This window comes from Pinus tabuliformis, chromosome 3_1 (genome assembly GCF_031772625.1).
Source record: "Pinus tabuliformis cultivar Carrire ecotype Pingquan chromosome 3_1, CPIR1, whole genome shotgun sequence".
NCBI classification, from domain to species: Eukaryota; Viridiplantae; Streptophyta; class Pinopsida; order Pinales; family Pinaceae; genus Pinus; species Pinus tabuliformis.
This window is the reverse complement of record NC_142301.1, coordinates 859,456,026-859,466,942: the sequence shown is the minus strand read 5'-3', so window position 1 is coordinate 859,466,942 and position 10,917 is coordinate 859,456,026. Positions and strand designations below refer to the sequence as shown.

Here is a 10,917-nt window from a genome sequence, read left to right as displayed (position 1 = left end):
TGAGGAAAGTTTGAGCCTTCATTAGTGCAATATTAAAAATATGGGTGCCTAATGAGCACCGAGGAATGTTTGAGCCCTCGTCAATGCAAAAGTAAAAGTTCAATTATATGCCACTACTCTCCTGAAGTTTCATGAAATTTTGAACTTTGACATGGAATGTCGAGTTAATTCACATGGCTCTGTAATTGTTCAACAAATTGAATTGTTGGTTCCTTTTACTGCAATGTTTCTATATTTTCTCACGTAATTGGTCTAACACTGCAGACTGAGCTGTAACAATGTTGTATACACACCACAATTTGGGAATGAATTAGTGTTTTGGACATCAATCTAAATTGTTCTTCAAATATATTCTCAAATGTTAGATCTGTTATATGATCAAAACAAATCTAATTTTATTTACGGTGTTCATATTTAAGAAAGAAGCTCTTGGGTTCATAGCATCTTAATGTGCAGTTTTCTAAACCTGTTGCTTTTGAACCAAGTCAACTTGAAACGTGCATTCTTAGTTATTCTAATGCTTCAATTATGAACTTTGTTACCAACTGCACAACCAACTTTTCCATGAGTTCTAAAAATATGAAGCAAAAAAGACACAAATCAAACCCCTTATTTGGAATTTTGAAGCCTGATTTGGTATTTTTGAAGAAGATTACAAACTTTCCCATGCCCAGGTCTGATACCACTTGAAAGCTTGGTATTGCATATTCAAGTGTCAATGTTTGATACGTTGGATGCTTGTGTGAATTTATTATCTTTCCATCATGGATCGACATCTCATATCTTTGTTTAGATGGACATAATGAATCACTTCTAGAGGCTATAGTTTCTTTTTTCTCCTTGTACAAAAATAAAGCCTTACATCCATACCAACCAATACATTATGCATCCTATCCATACTCTATAACCTTCAATGCTTACATAAATACAAGTTTGTAGTTTTATAAAGTACACAAATAAAAAATATATCCATACCAACCAACACATTCTATCTCCTTTACATAAGAAATCATGGTGTTTTCCATGCTTTTAATGCCTTCCTCCTGTCATTTGTGTTGTAGATGATCCATCCTCTTGTCAATTAATGACTTGAACCACTAACTTGACACTGCTTCATTATGCACTATGACATTTTTATCTAACTTCTTTGGAAAATGAGGAACTGATGTGATTCATCTTAATGCAAAAATTTATAAGATTTGACAAACCCTTGTTCAGCATTGAAATTGATGATAGCATTCCATGTTATTAATTACCAATATGTCTAATATTTTGACCCACATCTATGTAGATTTATATCATAAGAACTTTATAATCATGATTATTTAGGGATTGCATTAAGACTAGTCCTTAAATGGAAGATAACACTCATCTTTTGCATGAATGTTGAACATTCGGAAGTGCTACTCATGGGCAATTTTCTTTCCATAGGTAGGCATTTGATGTTGAAAAAACATTCCCTTAGTGAGCAATGAATTGACATTGATTAAATTGACTCGCTAGTTTACTTTCTTGTAGAGATATCACAAAATTGGTAATATTGTAAGACACGAATTAACCATATTAAACAAGGAACAAAAATGTTGGTCAATTTATTGGTTTAAATCCTACACACTTAATTACCAATTTCGGGGTGTAGACTTGCAGGATACAAGCACTGTATATGCAGAGTTTAGGTCATTAGTGGCTTTATAACTTATGCTACAAACCAATGACAAAATAAGTATTGATAACAAATGCGACAAACACTTGTTCACTGGACATGAACTCAAAGAAACAATTTTGTCAAGGATGGTGTTTCACTCAGTGTTAACTATGAGTGTTGCTATCTCATTTACAAATGGAGCCCCTAGTTCAAATTTTCAACGAGGCCTAGCAAACTATAGTTGTTATAAAAAAAAGGAACATTTGTTCAAAGGATTTAAATCCAAAGAATGGTTGTTCATTGTAAACAAGTAATTGTAGATGCAAGGGATAAGAAATCAATGAGATATATGATCACCAGGACATCAATGTATAATAGATAAGCACAAAGAATAGATAAGATAGGTTATCATGGCGTCGTCAGGTGGCCCTTTATCATATGATAAGTATATTTATGTTTTTCCCATTGTTATGTTGTTATAAAAATACCTTTTTCATAATCTGTTCATGGACATAATCTGTTCTCTTAAAGTTCATGAAACTTTGTGCTTTGACATGGAATATTGGGTTGTTTCAGAAGGCTCTAGATACATTGATAAAATGGGTGCCTGCAAAATTTGAGGAATGTTTGAGCCTTCATCAACGCAATATTAAAAATATGGGTGCCTGATGAGCATCGAGGAATGTTTGAGCCCTCATCAATGCGAAAGTAAAAGATCACTTATATGCCACTACTCTCCTGAAGTTTCATGAAATTTTGAACTTTGACATGGAATGTCGAGTTACTTCACATGGATCTGTAATTGTTCAACAAATTGAATTGTTGGTTCTTTTTACTGCAATGTTTCTGTATTTTCTCACGTAATTGGTCTAATACTGCAGACTTAGCTGTAACAATGTTGTATACACAACACAATTTGGGAATGAATTAGTGTTTTTGACATCAATCTAAATTGTTCTTCAAATATATTCTCAAATGTTAGATCTGTTATATGATCAAAACAAATCTAATTTTATTTACGGTGTTCATATTTAAGAAAGAATCTCTTGGGTTCATAGCATCTTGACGTGCAATTTTCTGAACCTGTTGCTTTTGAACCAAGTCAACATGAAACATGCATTCTTAGTTATTCTAATGCTTTAATTATGAACTCTGTTACCAACTGCACAACCAACTTTTCCATGAGTTCTAAAAACATGAAGCAAACAAGACACAAATCAAACCCCTTATTTGGAATTGAAGCCTGATTTGGTATCTTTGTAGAATATTACAAACTTTCCCATGCCTAGGTTTGATACCACTTGAAAGTTTGGTATTTCATATTCAAGTGTCAATGTTTGATACATTGGATGCTTGTGTGAATTTATTATCTTTCCATCATGGATCTGCATATCATATCTTTGTTTAGATGGACATAATGAATCACTTCTAGAGGCTATATTTTCTTTTTTCTCCTTGTGCACAAATAAACCCTTACATCCATACAAACCAATACATTATGCATCCTATCCATACTATATAACTTTCAATGCTTACATAAATACAAGTTTTTAGTTTTATAAAGTACACAAATAAAAAATATATCCATACCAACCAACACATTTTGTCTCCTTTACATAAGAAATCATGGTGTTGTCCATGATTTTGATGCCTTCCTCCTATCATTTGTGTTGTAGATGATCCATCCTCTTGTCAATTAATGACTTGAACCACTAACTTGGCATTGCTTCATTGTGCACTATGACATTTTTATCTAACTTCTTCGGAAAACGAGGAACTGATGTGGTTCATCTTAATGCAAAAATTTATAAGATTCGACAAACCCCTGTTTAGCATTGAAATTGATGATAGCATTCCATGTTATTAATTACCAATGTGTCTAATATTTTGACCCACATCTATGTAGATTTATATTATAAGAACTTTATAATCATGATTATTTAGGGATTGCATTAAGACCAGACCTTAAATGGAAGATAACACTCATCTTTTGCATGAATGTTGAACATTCTGAAATGCTACTCATGGGAAATTTTCTTTCCATAGGTAGGCATTTGATGTGAAAAAAACATTCCCTTAGTGAGCAATGAATTGACATTGATTAAATTGACTCGCTAGTTTACTTTCTTGTAGAGATATCACAAATTTGGTAATAATGTAAGACATGAATTAACCAAGTTAAACAATAAGAAACACAAATGTTGTTCAATTTATTGGTTTAAATCATACACACTTAATTACCAATTTCGGGGTGTAGACTTGCAGGATACAAGCACTGTATATGCAGAGTTTAGGGCATTAGTGGCTTTCTAACTTATGCTACAAACCAATGACAAAAAACAATTTGAGAACAAATGCGACAAACACTTGTTCACTGGACATGAACTCAAAGAAACAATTTTGTCAGGGATGGTGTTTCACTCAGCGTTAATTATGAGTGTTGCTATCTCATTTACAAATGGAGCCCCTAGTTCAAATTTTCAACGTGGCCTAGCAAACTATAGTTATTATAAAAAAAAGGGAACATTTGTTCAAAGGATTTAAATCCAAAGAATGGTTGTTCATTGTAAACAAGTGATTGTAGATGCAAGGGATAATATATTAAAATGTTTGAACTTTGCAATGATTTCCAATTGCAAGGCAACACAGAAATGTCAAAAGCTTAGATGTATCATGAAAATTGACAGATGTCTCATTAATGAATTTGATTCTATTAATTATCTGGTCCTGAGCAATTCTTTTTTCCTCCAAATTTGCTAAAATGCTCAATGCACGTCATAGAGTGTACTATCGTTTACCTCAAACGAGGACTTAAAACACAAATAAGAGAAATTTAATTTGAAATAACAGTATTTCACCAAAAAAAATTATAGAAGATATTGTTATGCTTTATACAAAATGCAATTCTAATATCTTGCATTTTCCATCTTCATTGGGAAGCCCAATATATACAGATAGTCAAACTAATCTTTTAGAAGTTGTACATAAAATGATATTATAATTGCTGATCACCATAGGAAGTTGTAAATTAGGTTGGCACAAACAATGGAGTCATTTCATGTTCATATCAGTTTTAATCTTCAAAACGCAGCTACCGCAATGCTTACTTCAGTCAGTGTATGAAATGACTCATGTTATCAGTCACTCTTGAAATGTCAAAGTATTTTGGTCCGTAAAATCAGTAATTAATGAGCACTGTTGGTCAGTAATGGTCAGCATGTTTTTCAAAATGTTGTACACAAGTTGCTTTTTAGATTAGATGAACACTGCTGTGGAACAGGATACTAATGTAGTGGTACACAATCTGCTCCTTTTGGGTTCCGATAATCTTATCCTGGAGATAGCAGATGCAAGAGCATCTACAAGGTCATATTTCCCTGCTACTTGGATATCATACTCTAGTTGCTTTGGATGTGAGAGAAAATCCCCAGACAAAAATTCATCTTCTCCATGCTCTGTCAGAATTGAATTTATGAACTGTGCTCTCCTTTCCCTTGTACATGGGGATAGTGAAGGTAGGGATTCTGACCATTCATCCTTGACAGGATAGTTAGCTTGATCGCACCTTTATATTAGATTCTGTGTAAAAAATGATCCAAGGGTGGCCTGCAGCAGCAAAAAAAGATATGATCGTAAAATTCATATGTGCATAATTGCATCTTAGCAAAAAATACAAGACACCGCATACAAAATATGTATTTCTTAGTAGTACAATAGTTTTACTTACTGAAAACTTCTTTTGGAGAAAGTCTCTTTCTAGCATCCCTGGAAAGCATCCTTGATAACAAATCCTTTGCTAGTCCTAAGATAGACTGCCATTTTTCAGAATGAAAATCCAATTTGACTTGTTTTATTGCCTTAAATATGGCTTCAGCAGATTCCCCACGAAATGGTAATACACCTATCAACAGTGCATGCAGGAGGACACCAGCAGCCCACACATCAACCTTTTTTGAATATGTCCCTGCCAAAACTTCAGGAGCAACATAAGTAGGGCTTCCCACAACACCTGATAAGTTTTGTCCTGTTAGAATAAATACAAGTGATGTTAATGAACTATAAGTCAACATAAATACATGGTTATTTAATAATGATAATAATGCCCTTGTCTGGATGTCATAAAATTATGTGTTTACTAAAATGAGATAAAGGGTTGATTACAATGAAGCTCAGAAATAAATACCTTTTGCAACCCGCATGGACAAGCCATAATCAGCTAGCTTCAGTTGTCCTATGCTAGTTCGAATAATATTCTCAGTCTTTATATCTTTATGGATGACGCCCATCTCATGGTAGTACTTAATGAGCATTATTAATTATTTGATCAATTTAGCAACCTGGTGCTGAGAGTAGCATCCATTCCTAGACATCTCATCGATTAGGCATCCACCAGAGCATAATTCCATCACAAGATGCAAAGATTCTGCATCTTCATACACGGCTTGGAGTGTGACAACACTAGGATGGCCTGAAAGATGTTGCATAATCTCAACTTCCTTATGCACGTTTTCTTCAGTCTTTTTGGGCAGGGTCTTGCAGGCCAACTCTTCTCCAGTAGCCTTGCTCTTGCATATTCCTACCAGAACAAATTTGCCTCGTCCCAATTCTAGGCCTAAAGAATAATCAGTTTCAAGCTTCCACTTCGTGCCAGTCCTAGTAGCATGATCAATGCAACCGACCTTTCTCTTTAACCCTCGTCCTGGTGAATTAGGTAAGCAAGCCCTTCTTGGAGGAGGAGCAGTAGCAGTTGCTGTGGGATGCAGATGCTTGGAACCCAATTCTTCGTCCCTCATCTTTTCTTTCCTCTGCTTCCTCTACTGTTGGAAAGAAAGGTGTGTGGCCAATGATGTGGAAGATGCACCATAATTACATAGATGAGCTCTCTGTTCCAAAATGGCAAGATCTATTGTTGCCCCTTTTTGCTTCCTTCTTAATGAATCCATAGCCAAGGTCTCTGGGGTTTCTCGACCATAGAGGACACAAAGAATGACTATTTGTCAAGTAGGAGATAGGGAAAACAAATCAATCTGTGGACACAAGAAAAAACCAGTAAATAAAACAAGAACAACCACTCATACGATCTGAAATGCTTCTTCAAAACAAAAAGCACGAGAAAACAAAGAATCAAAACTACCTACGCTGTGTCAATATATGACAAGCTCATGGTACCCTCCCATTTTCTTCATAGTTCATAGTCATTTCTACACTAGCGAATACCATATTTTCTAATTCATGAAATACATCAAATACCCTTCTCAATATTCCACTGAAATTAATCCAGAAGAATTATAGCACCCTCTTTTCTAATCTCATCCCCAACATTATACATCCTACTACCGCAAATATGCCCCAACCCTCCTTTCTACACAGAGACGCGAGAAAAAGAAAACCCTGAGCCCCAAAATTTAGGAATCGTTACATACCTTTGGCATTCTCTGCTGATCGCCTCAACTCCCGCTAGAATATCTGTGAGAAAACCTCAATTTCGCATCTGGAAAGTGCATAATTCCGGGTCGCAGAAATACAATGATAGATACAATTTGATAACCCTCGATGCCTGACGAGCCACTTTCGGACCACCAAATTCGCAATAGAAATACTCGTTCGGACCACCAAATTCGCAATAGAAATATTCGTTCGAACCATGGCGATTGTTCCAGTGTCAAGTCCACTTGTCTACACATCAGCTCCTAAAATCTATCTTTCAATTTAATTGTTGAGGATACTCGGTATCCTCAAGGGTTTTACAATGAAAATAACAGCAACAAAACGCAGGCTCTTCAAAACAGGGGGTTTATTGTCATGTAAACCATGGCGATTGTTCCAGTGTCAAGTCCACTTGTCTGCACGTCAGCTCCCAAAATCTATCTATCAATTTAATTATTGAGGATACTCGGTGTCCTCAAGGGTTTTACAATGAAAATAATATCAACCAACAACCAGAACCTGATGATTTTACATATCAGGGAATTTTGATTTTGCATTGAAGGGAATTTCAATTAACAGAGTCGGAGTTAGTCCGAATTGTACCTGGGTGGCGAGCTGCAGAGTTTAGGAATTACAGAGCGGAGGAATTGTAGAGCGGGAGGCGCTGAGTCGAGGAGGAAGGTGAGTGAGCAGCCCGCGGGATTGCAATTCCTGATTTCGAATTTCCAATGGCAATAACTCTCCAGCTTGGATCTGTCAGGGGATGTCAGGATTGCCAGCCCCGATCGGATCTTTTGTCAGGGAATGTCAAGATTGCCAGGGGAGGGTGGCGGAGAAGGAGGGTGGCGGAGCTAGGGGAGGGTGGCGGAGGGCGGAGGGATTGCCGGCGGCCGGAGCCGGACGATTTTTTAGGCGGTGCCGGAAAACGGGCCATTCCTCCACCTAGGTAGACTACTCCAAATTAAAACTACCAAAAAAGGGTAAGAGAGAGAGAGGGGGGGGGGGGGGAAGAACCAAGCATAAAATTATTATAAAAAAGACCAAAAAAAATCAAGCATAAAAAATAAAAATAAAAATAACTCATAAACAGAAAAAATCAAACTTAAAAGAAAAAAAATTAAATGAAAAACATAAAAAATATCTTACTTAAAACACACACACACATATATAAAACAATTTCAAAAATACATTTTATTTTTTTAAATGATTTTAAAAATATTAAATCTTAAATTACAAAACAAATAAAAAAAAATATTAAAAGAACAAAAAAAATTTAAAAAATTTAAAACATAAAAGAATAAAATAATTAAAAAAAAACATTAAAAAATAATATTAAAAAAAATTGAGGGGGTTGAGGATCCATGCCCCTCCTCGCCCTAGCCCTAAAGGGTCGTGGGCAAGGCGACTGGAGTGGTGGGATATTGATGCCCAAAATCGACGAACCACCCACACAACAATGTGTGGGCGAGGGATTCCGAGAATCGACATGTTACCCCACCTTTTGGCACTAAGACAGGGTGACACATCGATTAACTACATTGATGACATGACTAAACATTGTTGTGTTGCGATCTTACATGACTGCACATGTTCATTTGAAAATAAATCTCAAAAAAGATACCTACAACAGTTTACATGCAAAACATTTGTTAAAATATCACATTGAAAGACATCATATAGACTCATAACTTCATGGGTTTTCCAAGATATTTTGGAAAGGGTATCTTGCAGTGGTATCAGAGCATGTTCTTGGATAATTCTTGGGTTTAAAAGGAAGCCTTTGATAGATATTTGATGAGTCACGAAGAAAAAATCTTCAGTGGTGTCACTTATAGGAGGAGTTATCAAATTAGAGAACCCACTCTTTTGTGGGAAGAACAAGAATAAACACTTGACAAGAGAAAGGGGAAGAGGAAACTCTTGAAATAGAGAGAGAGGTAGAAGAACCACTTGTGAAGGGTAAATCAATCATGGGCGATAAAGAGAATCAATAGTTCAATAGCTTGCTTAACATCCTAAATGTATTAACTAAGGGCCAAAAGGAGATGGTGGATTTGATGAGGGCCAAAAGGAGATTGGATTTGATGGTGGTTCAAATGGAACTCCAATGGGGTAGAAACATAATTAGGATCCCAATAATGGTGAGGGATCTAATAGTGGAGAAGATATTCATGCATGCAAAATAGTACACAACCAACCCCACATAAACAGTAAGTCATCCAAACCCACCATGCCAAAATTTCTTAGTGAGACAAAAATTGAACATGTGGAGAAAAATGACCAAGAAATTTCCTTTGGGGATTATTCGGTGGAGTATAGGAGGTTGGGGAGAGACTTCCAAGCTATAATGAGCTTCACTAGTTTCTGCAACCTTAAGATGAAGAATAAGCCCAAGCGTGTGCAGAAGGCAATGAGGCATAAGGGTGATCTCCAAAAGGCACTGGGGAAAGTGTTTATTCCATGCTTTGATGGGTCATTGAAATGCTCAGCTAGATCATGGGTCCAAAAGATGGACACCCATTTTCATTTACATCATATGAATGAGGTGAATGCCATTAAGTTGGCTACACTACATCTAGATGGGGAAGCCCATGAGTGGTGGTATCATGGATTAGTGACCATGGGTCATGCTAGCATCACCTCATACCCTGAGTTCATGCAAAGACTCATAAAGAATTTTGATAGGAAGGATCCAAAGATTCATTTCAGGGAGTTGGATCAGCTAAGCAGACACGTTGTTTAGAGGTATACAACTCATGATTTTAGAGATCAGTAGTTATGGTCACAAACATTTTTTAGGCTTGTTTGGTGATGTTATTTGTGGAGGGGTTATCTAAGTGTTTATGTGGTTGGGTTAAGGGATATCAACCAGCCACTCTAAGAGATGTAGTTAACCGAGCTAGGAACATGCAATATGTTGTTCCTAAGAGAAAATTATGTCTTAAGCCTTCCTTTCCCTAGAAGAGAAAAGAGGTCAGACCTTTTCAAAATGATGGGACCAAGAAACCAAAGTTGGATGAGGAGACTCAAAAGGAGTTGAGAAAGAAGAAGCTATGTTCCAGCTATCAGAAGTCTTGGGCACTAGCATACAAATGTGTGGGAAAGGACAAGGTGGGAAAGGCCCACTATATTGAGGTGTACTCAGAGAGTGACAATGATGATGAGGATGAGGAGCTAGTGCTAGAGCAGGCACAAGGACAAAGACATCATACAGTTGGGGGTGAGACTTCATAGGCTAGAGACAAAGCCCTTGTTATCGCATCCATGTCAGGATCCTCCAAGTATCATACTTTTAGAGTTATAGGAGTTTTGGTGAGGCATAAGGCGGAAAAATTAACTGATGGTGGGGCTTCACATAATTTCATAGATGTAGTCTTATTTGATTAGAGAGATATTCAAACAAAGGAGTTTGATAGCTTCACAATATCCATACTAGGTGGCCATAATATGGACTACACTAGATATGTCTCCAAGCTTAAGCTAACCATGGGGAATTATATAATGACATATATTATCTTCGTGGTGGACATTCTAGACACCAATGCAGTGTTAGGAGTTCAATGGCTCTATTACATTAGAACCAACACACTGCCAACCAACGGAACATGGAGATGGACTTCACTGACTCGAAAAGTGGAAAGAAGGTAGTATTCATGGCCATGCACTAGTATCCACTAAAGATAGTTTCATCTAACATGGAAGTAGTTTTGCAGAGCGGTGACATTGGTTGGGAATTCGAGTGCTTCATTACAAACAACAAATAGAGAAAACAACCTCAACATCATCTAGATGAAATTTAGGTATTGTTCTATAAACACCATAAAGTGTTTGTTGACATTCCTCTA

General features: G+C 36.4%; 1 pseudogene; it reads right to left on the bottom strand.

Moving 5' to 3' along the window:
• Positions 1-4,869: 4,869 nt before the first annotated feature.
• On the bottom strand, positions 4,870-6,588 carry LOC149190285 (serine/threonine-protein kinase PEPKR2-like; annotated as a pseudogene).
• Positions 6,589-10,917: the final 4,329 nt, after the last annotated feature.